The following is a 7,674-nucleotide window of genomic DNA, read 5'->3' as shown; positions in this document are numbered from 1 at the left end:
GATAGATAGATAGATAGATAGATAGATAGATAGATAGATAGATAGATGGATGGATGAATGGAAGGATAGATAGATACATAGATACATAGATAGAAATATACACACAAAATCTGTATCTCTATATGTATATATGTTTGTACTTGGTTGTTTTCATGTTTTCTCTGAAATTAGACTTTGAATTACATAGAATCTTTGCCTTTCTTTTTATCTTCAGTGGCTAGCACCATGCTTAGAATATTGTAGGTACTTAGTAAATGGTTGTTGATAGACTGACAATGCCCTAGGACACAAATTCTTAACCTAGAGTCTATGAACTTGTTTATAATAACGTTTTCAAAACTACATTTCAATAAAATTAGTTTCCTCTTTAATCTTTGTATTTTATGCATTTTAAAACATTATTCTGAAGAGCATTCCTTAGACTTCAACAGACAGCCAAGGGGTCTATGACACACACAGAAAGTTAAGAACTCTTTTTCTAGAGGCTAGGGGTATCAGGAAAGATAATATAGAAGCTTGTGCTTCAGCTGAGATTTGAAGGAAGCTAATGGCTTTGAAATAATAGAGATGAGGCAAGAGTATATTCTGGACCAGAGGGATTCCCAGAACAAAGCACAGAAGTGAAAGATATAGTGTCACATATGAAAAGTGATAAAAAGGTCACTTTTTGTGTGTAAAGGGAGTGACATGTAATAAGTGTGTGTAGAGGGAGTGATATGTAATAGGGATGGAAAGGTAGATTAGTTTCAGATTGCAAAGAGTTTTAAATGCCAGATGGAGAAATTTATATTTGACAGTTTAGAAAAAGGAAAGACTTGAGGCAGGGAGATTGGTTAGAAGGCTATTGCAATAGTCCAGGTGAAAGATGAGGGCTTTAACTAAGGTGGGATGGCTTTATGAGTAGAGACAAGGTAGAAACAAGATTTGACTATTGATTGGATATTTGTAGTGAGTAAGTTTTCAAAGATGACACTACATGCCTGGGTGACAGTGAGATTGACTGGTACCCTTATCAGCAGGCAAGTTACAAAGAGGGGTGGATTAAGGAATTAAGCTAGATGAGTTCTATCATCGACATGTGTTTTAAATGCCTATTGAACATCCTCAAACTAAAATACCCACCTCGACAATTCCCACCCCCCAAAACTCTTCTAGCTAACTAGCATTTATAAAATGTTTTAAGGCTTTCAAAGAACTCTTCTCAATGATTTCCATTTAGTCTTTTTTCATTTGGAAATACATCTCTAGTTTTATAATTAAGTCCATAGGAATAAAGCAAGTATTTGAATTATACTGGGTTATTTTAATTACGCAGGGGGTTTCCTGGAACTGTTAGAATTCATTCCAAGGAGAGGTTTTCCAAGCTTAATTCACCTTTGCTGTAAAAAAGCAATGGTTAGGTCATTGAAGAATGATTTAACATAATATAAACCTCAAGATTCTAGTCTCAAAGTAGAAATATGAAATATTGCATAGAAATTCTGGCAATGCAAGATCAGCTTGCCATGGTCTGAGAAGGACCTGAACTAGGGTAGTGACTGTAGGAATAGAGGAGGGAAGAGATGTGAGACACATGGCTGAAGTAAAATTGGTAAGATTTAACAACTATTTGTATGCTAGAGGCCAAGGGAGAAAAAAGTGGAGTCAAAGATGGCACTGAGGTTTTGATACCTAGCGAATCAACACTTGGAGCATTTAACAGGAAACCAGGAAGAAGTACTAGTTTGGGAATAAAACATGATGGTTCAGACTGGGACATAAAATCAGAATCATAGAATTTTAGATGGGACCTTACAAAGCCAAGTGAGGAAGAAAAGAGAAGAAATAACTTTCCCCAGAGCATATGAGTTAAGGAAATAGTAGAACTTGAATAAAGTGAATGCCAGTTGATAATAATTATTATTCACAAATGGGCCATAATCAGATTCACTTTCCAACTTTGTTAAAATGTGCTTATTCCATAAATGTAGAGAATCTTAGACTCTTCTGATAACTCACATTTCTACTGCACTTTGGGGACATAATGCACATTCACAGCTATATGAGTCTAAGGGCCATCATTTCCAGGTATATAGGTGAAGAATGCTAGCATGTTGAAGGGACTCTGGATACTACCAAGCTCAGTTACCTCCTTTTTGCAAATGAATAAGTATGATATGGAATGCTTACTTTTCACATTTACATTCCAATGGGAAATCCCCAAGACAGTCATTCCCCTTAATACCTTCAATCTAATTTGTGAATCCTTTATCTGGCAGAACCATCTGAAGAAACTGTTTCATAGAATTAGAAAAGAAGATCATATATTTAGAGCTATAAGTGATATTAGAGGTCATTGAGTCCAATGCCATCATTTTACAGAGGAGAAAACTGATGCTTAGAGGTGATAGGTGAGTTGCCTAAGGTCACACTTAATGTATGGAGGTAGAATTAAAACCCATGGTTTCTTGACTCCAAATTTAGCACTCTCTACACTACGCAACACCGCTTCTCTTTCCTCTTCTCTTCATTCAATTGAATCTTATTTAAATTAATTAGCTGTTATTGAGTGCCTACTCAAGTAGAGACAATGAATGGAGGGAATATTGGCTGGACTTGTGATTCCATTGGCATAGGGGATTGCCCGATAAAGGCACTCTCTCTACAATACGACTCACCTATATCTTTCAGGAAGATCTTCACAACTTCTTAAAAGGTACTTAACTTGAAGGAAAAAAGAAAAGAGAGGCAAGAAGGAAGAGGCTCATTGTTGTATCTTGTTGATTCACCTCCTCAATATATTTCATATAGGTCTGCTTCCCCTCCATTCAAACAATTACTACCCTAATTTAGGAATGGAGTGTGTAGAATTAAGCAACCTTAAAAAAAAAAATCATTGTGCTTCAATACCTCAAGGATCTTTGATGGTTGTTAAAATAGTCACATATAACCCATCCCACCAAACCCCAAAACTATCACAATTTCTCAAAGGTGGTCTTTGAGAGCTATTGAAGGTGAGAGTGCAATCAACCTGGTGGTGTTATTGTTGCTCAGTCGTTTTAGTCATATCTGACTTTTTGTGACCTCATTTGAAGTTTTCTTGGCAAAGATACTAGAATAGTTTGCCATTTCCTTCTCCAGCTCATTTTACAGATGAGGAAACTGAGGTGAACAGGGTGAAGTGGCTTGCCCAAGGTCACACAGCTAGTAAGTGTCTGAGGCCAGATTTGAACTCAGGAAGATGAGTGTTACTGACTCCAGGCCCAGCTCTCTAGCCACTATACCACCTATCTGCCCCTGCACCATCTAGTTGGCTCTGCACTCATAACCTTCCTGTTTGGTAGAATGTGACAAAGTTTGTAGTCTACTGGTAGAGACTTGGAGAACCCAGGGTCATCTCTAGGACACAGTGAGGACTGTGGTAGGATTTTCCTGGAAGAAAACTTTTATTATCAAATTATTTGCTTGCAGTCCACATTTCTCCCAATTTTTCTTCTTTGCAGACACTGTTCTTAACCATGCATTTCCAAACTTAACATTGTCCTACAAGTTTTGAACTGCCGTAAAAAGGATTATGGAAACTCAGCAGGCAGTCCCATGTTCCTATATTTAGTACAACTGTCATGTTAAATACTCCAGAGCACTAGAGACTTATTAGGTGAGAGCAACACAGTTGATCAGCAGACGTTTTGGCCACAAAGTCAACACAGCTGCTGTTTATCTTGGCAAGATGATCTGTTAAGAAGTGATCTAACTATTGGAAATACAGTAAAAACAAAAGCTGAACACACCGTCTCTTTTCGGACATGTGTCAGCTCAGCAACATAAAGAGCCAAGCCTTATAAAACATTAGAGAAATGAATCATCTTCCAACTGTTTTTCTGTGTTTAGGACAGCTTTATTAGATATTTCAGGCAACTGTGATTAGCTCCAGGAACATCCATGACCAGGATCAAAGCTATACAGCTTCTCAACCAAGAATTCTCAACTCACCACAACAGTGGCAGTGAACAGCCTCAAACTCAGGGTGAATCAACAAAATGCTCATCCAAAAGGAGTATTGGAGTCAAACATTTAACCTAATATTTTCTTTTTTTTTGATAGAATGCCTGAAAGAACCTGTTCTTCATAGCTTTGAGGACAAAAATATTAACTGAAGAGTGGGCCTAGGGGGAAGGATTGTGGTCCATGTGACAGGATTTCCAGTTACGTACATTTTAATAAGCACTTAAAAGACATTTACCATGTGCAGAGAACATTGTACCAGACGTTAGGGGAAGGGAAGTTCAAAGTTCAGAAAAGTTTTAGACCCTGCACTTCATTGTTTAGTCGTTTCAGTTGTGTCTGATTCTTTATGACCCCCATCTGGGGTTTTCTCAGCAAAGATACTGAAGTGGTTTGCCATTTCCTTCTCTAGCTCATTTTACAGATGAAGAAACTGAGGCAAATGGGGTTAAGTGATTTGCTCTGGGTCACACAGCTAGTAAGTGTCTGAAGCTAGATTTGAACTCAGATCTTCCTGAAACCATGCCAGGCATCACCTACCTGCCCTGCACTTTAGTAGGAGAATATAAAATTTGCTCAAATAACTGTAAATAATATATGATAAGTGCACTAGGTAGTACACTACAAGGATTAAAGGGGGAAAGGTAATACACATCAGAGGGATCTGAGAGAGTTCAGAAATGAGGGAATATTTGAGACTATAAAGGATGGGTTCTATTAATAGACTCATAGGTTCATAGATCTAGAAGCAGAAGTTCATAGATCTCAGAAGCCATCTAGACCAACTCCCTCCTTTTCATATGAAGAAACTGAGAATGAGGATGGAAGAAGTTAAGTGGACTTACCCAAGGTCACACAGGTATCAAGTAGCAAAGGTGGAATTTGAACTCAGTATACTTTCAACAGGAAGAAATGGGGAGGATGACATTCTAAGCAGAGAGAATAGTATATGCAAAAAATACAGAGACAGGAAAATGCAATGTCTAGACAGGGGTTAGTTTGGTGTGGCCAAAGGGTAGAGTATATAGAACAGGGTTCTATGAAAAAAGTTTGGAAAAGTAGGGTAGTGGAACAAGAAATGCCAGGTAAAAATAATTGTAGGTCACAGGAAACTAAAGCTTTTAACAGAAGATTGATATAATCAGCCATGTGTGTTAAAAAAAAAAGAAGTCTAAGAAAGTATGACATTTGAATTGCAGAGGAAAAGAAATGAGGTGGTAAGACCTGTGATAAGATGGTAGAAGGATAATGGGAAGGGTTCACTTGAATGATAACAGGGGCCAGTCCTGGGGTGGTGGCAACAGGAATAGAGATTACAGGACAAATTCAAGAAGTTGCAGAAGGAGAATTTAGATGGCTGGAGAAAAATAAAGGGCAGGAAAATTAATGATAATAATAATAACAGAATAGTTGTAAAAAGTCAAAATTAGAAGGAAGAACAGGTTTTGCAGGAAACTTACTAACTTGGGTTGAATTTGAAATTTAATTCAACAAGCATTTATTGAGTCTACTACTACATACTGAGTGATGCAAAAGTAAAAACAAAACATTCCTTTACCTCAAAAAAGCAGTGATTTTAGTGAAAGAAACAACATGTATGTAGCTATGTGCATATAGTCAGAGTAGATAGAAAGTAATTTCTGGAGTGGAGTCAGGTGAGGAGAGCTCCCCCCACTGGGAAGAATCAGAAAAGATCTCATGGAGAGAGACTTGGATGTGAACTGAGTTTCTACATAAACAAAGTATTTTAAGAGGTTGAAGTGGAGAGAGAGAGCATTCCAGGCCTGAAGGAATGAGCATCTAAGCAAAATAATTGAGGCAGGAGAGAGAATATTATGTATGAAGAAGCACAGGCAAGTCAGTTCATCTGTAATGGGCGGTAAATGACAATGGAGAAGTAATGTGAAATCAGCCTAGAAAGGTAGTATCCAGATTGTAAAAGGTTTTAAAGTCTGTATTTTAACCTAGAAGTAATAGAGAGCCAATGAAATTTCTGTTGCAGGGATACAACATAATTAGTTCTGTGCTTAAGGGGTAGGCATGGGGAGGAGGGGAAAGGAAGGGAATGCATACTTGTGAAGCACCTACTGTGTGTCAGGTACTTTACCAAGCACCTTGTAAATATTATGTCATTTGATCCTCACAACAGCCCTGTGAGGTTGGGGGAGACAGGGAGACCAATTAGGACAGTTTTGAAATAGTCTTGGTGAGAGGTGATGAGGACCTGAACTAAGGTTCTGTCCATGTGCCTGCAAAGAATTGGATGGAGACAAAAGAAGTTGAGGTAAACTCAACAAGATTGAGCAAAATCGGACATGGACGTTGAGGGAGAAGAAGAGTTAAGGATGTCTCTCAGGTTGCAAACCTGCATGCCTAGGTAGCAATACCCTCAACATAAATAGGAAAGCAAGGAATAAGAATTATTTTTTGTGGGAGGTGGGGAAGATATTGAATTCTGTTTTGTATCGGTTGAGTTTAAGGCAAGAGAAGAGAGGGAGAAAGTTGTCTCTTCCCTCAGATAAAGTCTGACCAGTGCTTTCTTTGTGCCTGGCACTATGATAACCACAGGAAATACAGAAGAAGAAAAAAAGGCAAAAACCAAGTCTAGTGGACAAGTACGCTGGTGAGTGTCAATGAGTCATTGGCCCCGCCTTCAGACTCTTTTTCAGATTGTAACCTGAAAACTACATGACATAGTTATAATTACAAATAGAAAATATATGAACAATCTCGACCCTTCTCAGTAGATGAGGAAAGTCAATCTACCTTACCAAGTCCTTCAGTAAACTGTCCAACCCACATGGGCTGGGGCAGGGAGTAAGGGTGATTATATTTGTTTCCTATGGTGTTTAATGATTATATCAATCCAATCCTTTGAACCATGCAAACATTGGTGTTTATGAAGCCTAATAGAAATTATCTTAATCAATGACATCTTAACATCTGGGACCCTACCCAACCCCTTCAATAACATGTACATTCGTTATACATAAGTAATAGCAGTGCTAGCCTAGAGTCAGGAAGCCTCATCTTCCTGAGTTCAAATGTGGCCTCAAACACTTACTATCTGTGTGACCCTGGGCAAGTCACTTAACTCTGTTTGCCTCACTTTCCTCATCTGTAAGAAGAGCTGGAGAAGGAAACAACAAAATGCTTCAGTATCTTTGCCAAGAAAACCCCAAATGAGATCACAAAGGGTCAGATACAACTAAAGTGACTGAACAACAACAAAAAAAGCAAATGACTATTTGTTCAAAGGTCACTTCAGTGTAGTCAAAGTTTCCCGAATGATTTAATATTCTGAGGACTCCCTTCCCCTGAATTATCCACAGGTTCAGTTCAATCCTATTCAACTCAACCAACTGGTATAAGTCTTCAGCACTGCTCACAAAGCATTAGGGCCAAGGAATGATAGAAAATGCTAAGGGGATAGTCAATGTAAAAAGTGGAGTTGAGTGAAATCTAAAGATATTGGACACTGGGAGAGGACTGGAAAACCAGGCTATTTATACCCTGCAGGAAATTTCACAACTCTTCTCCACCACATCACCCCCAACATATACACACTTGCCATTGGGAAAGGAATAGTGAAGTAAACTAAATGAGAGTATCAGAAAAAGTATGGGTTATTGAGGAGTAGAGATGTTAGCTCCTTGCATAAGACCTCAGCACTAGATAAAGCTTTATTCA

Source organism: Vombatus ursinus, unplaced genomic scaffold (genome assembly GCF_900497805.2).
Source record: "Vombatus ursinus unplaced genomic scaffold, bare-nosed wombat genome assembly UNPS02014909.1, whole genome shotgun sequence".
NCBI classification, from domain to species: domain Eukaryota; kingdom Metazoa; phylum Chordata; class Mammalia; order Diprotodontia; family Vombatidae; genus Vombatus; species Vombatus ursinus.
Note: the sequence above shows the minus strand (reverse complement) of the source record.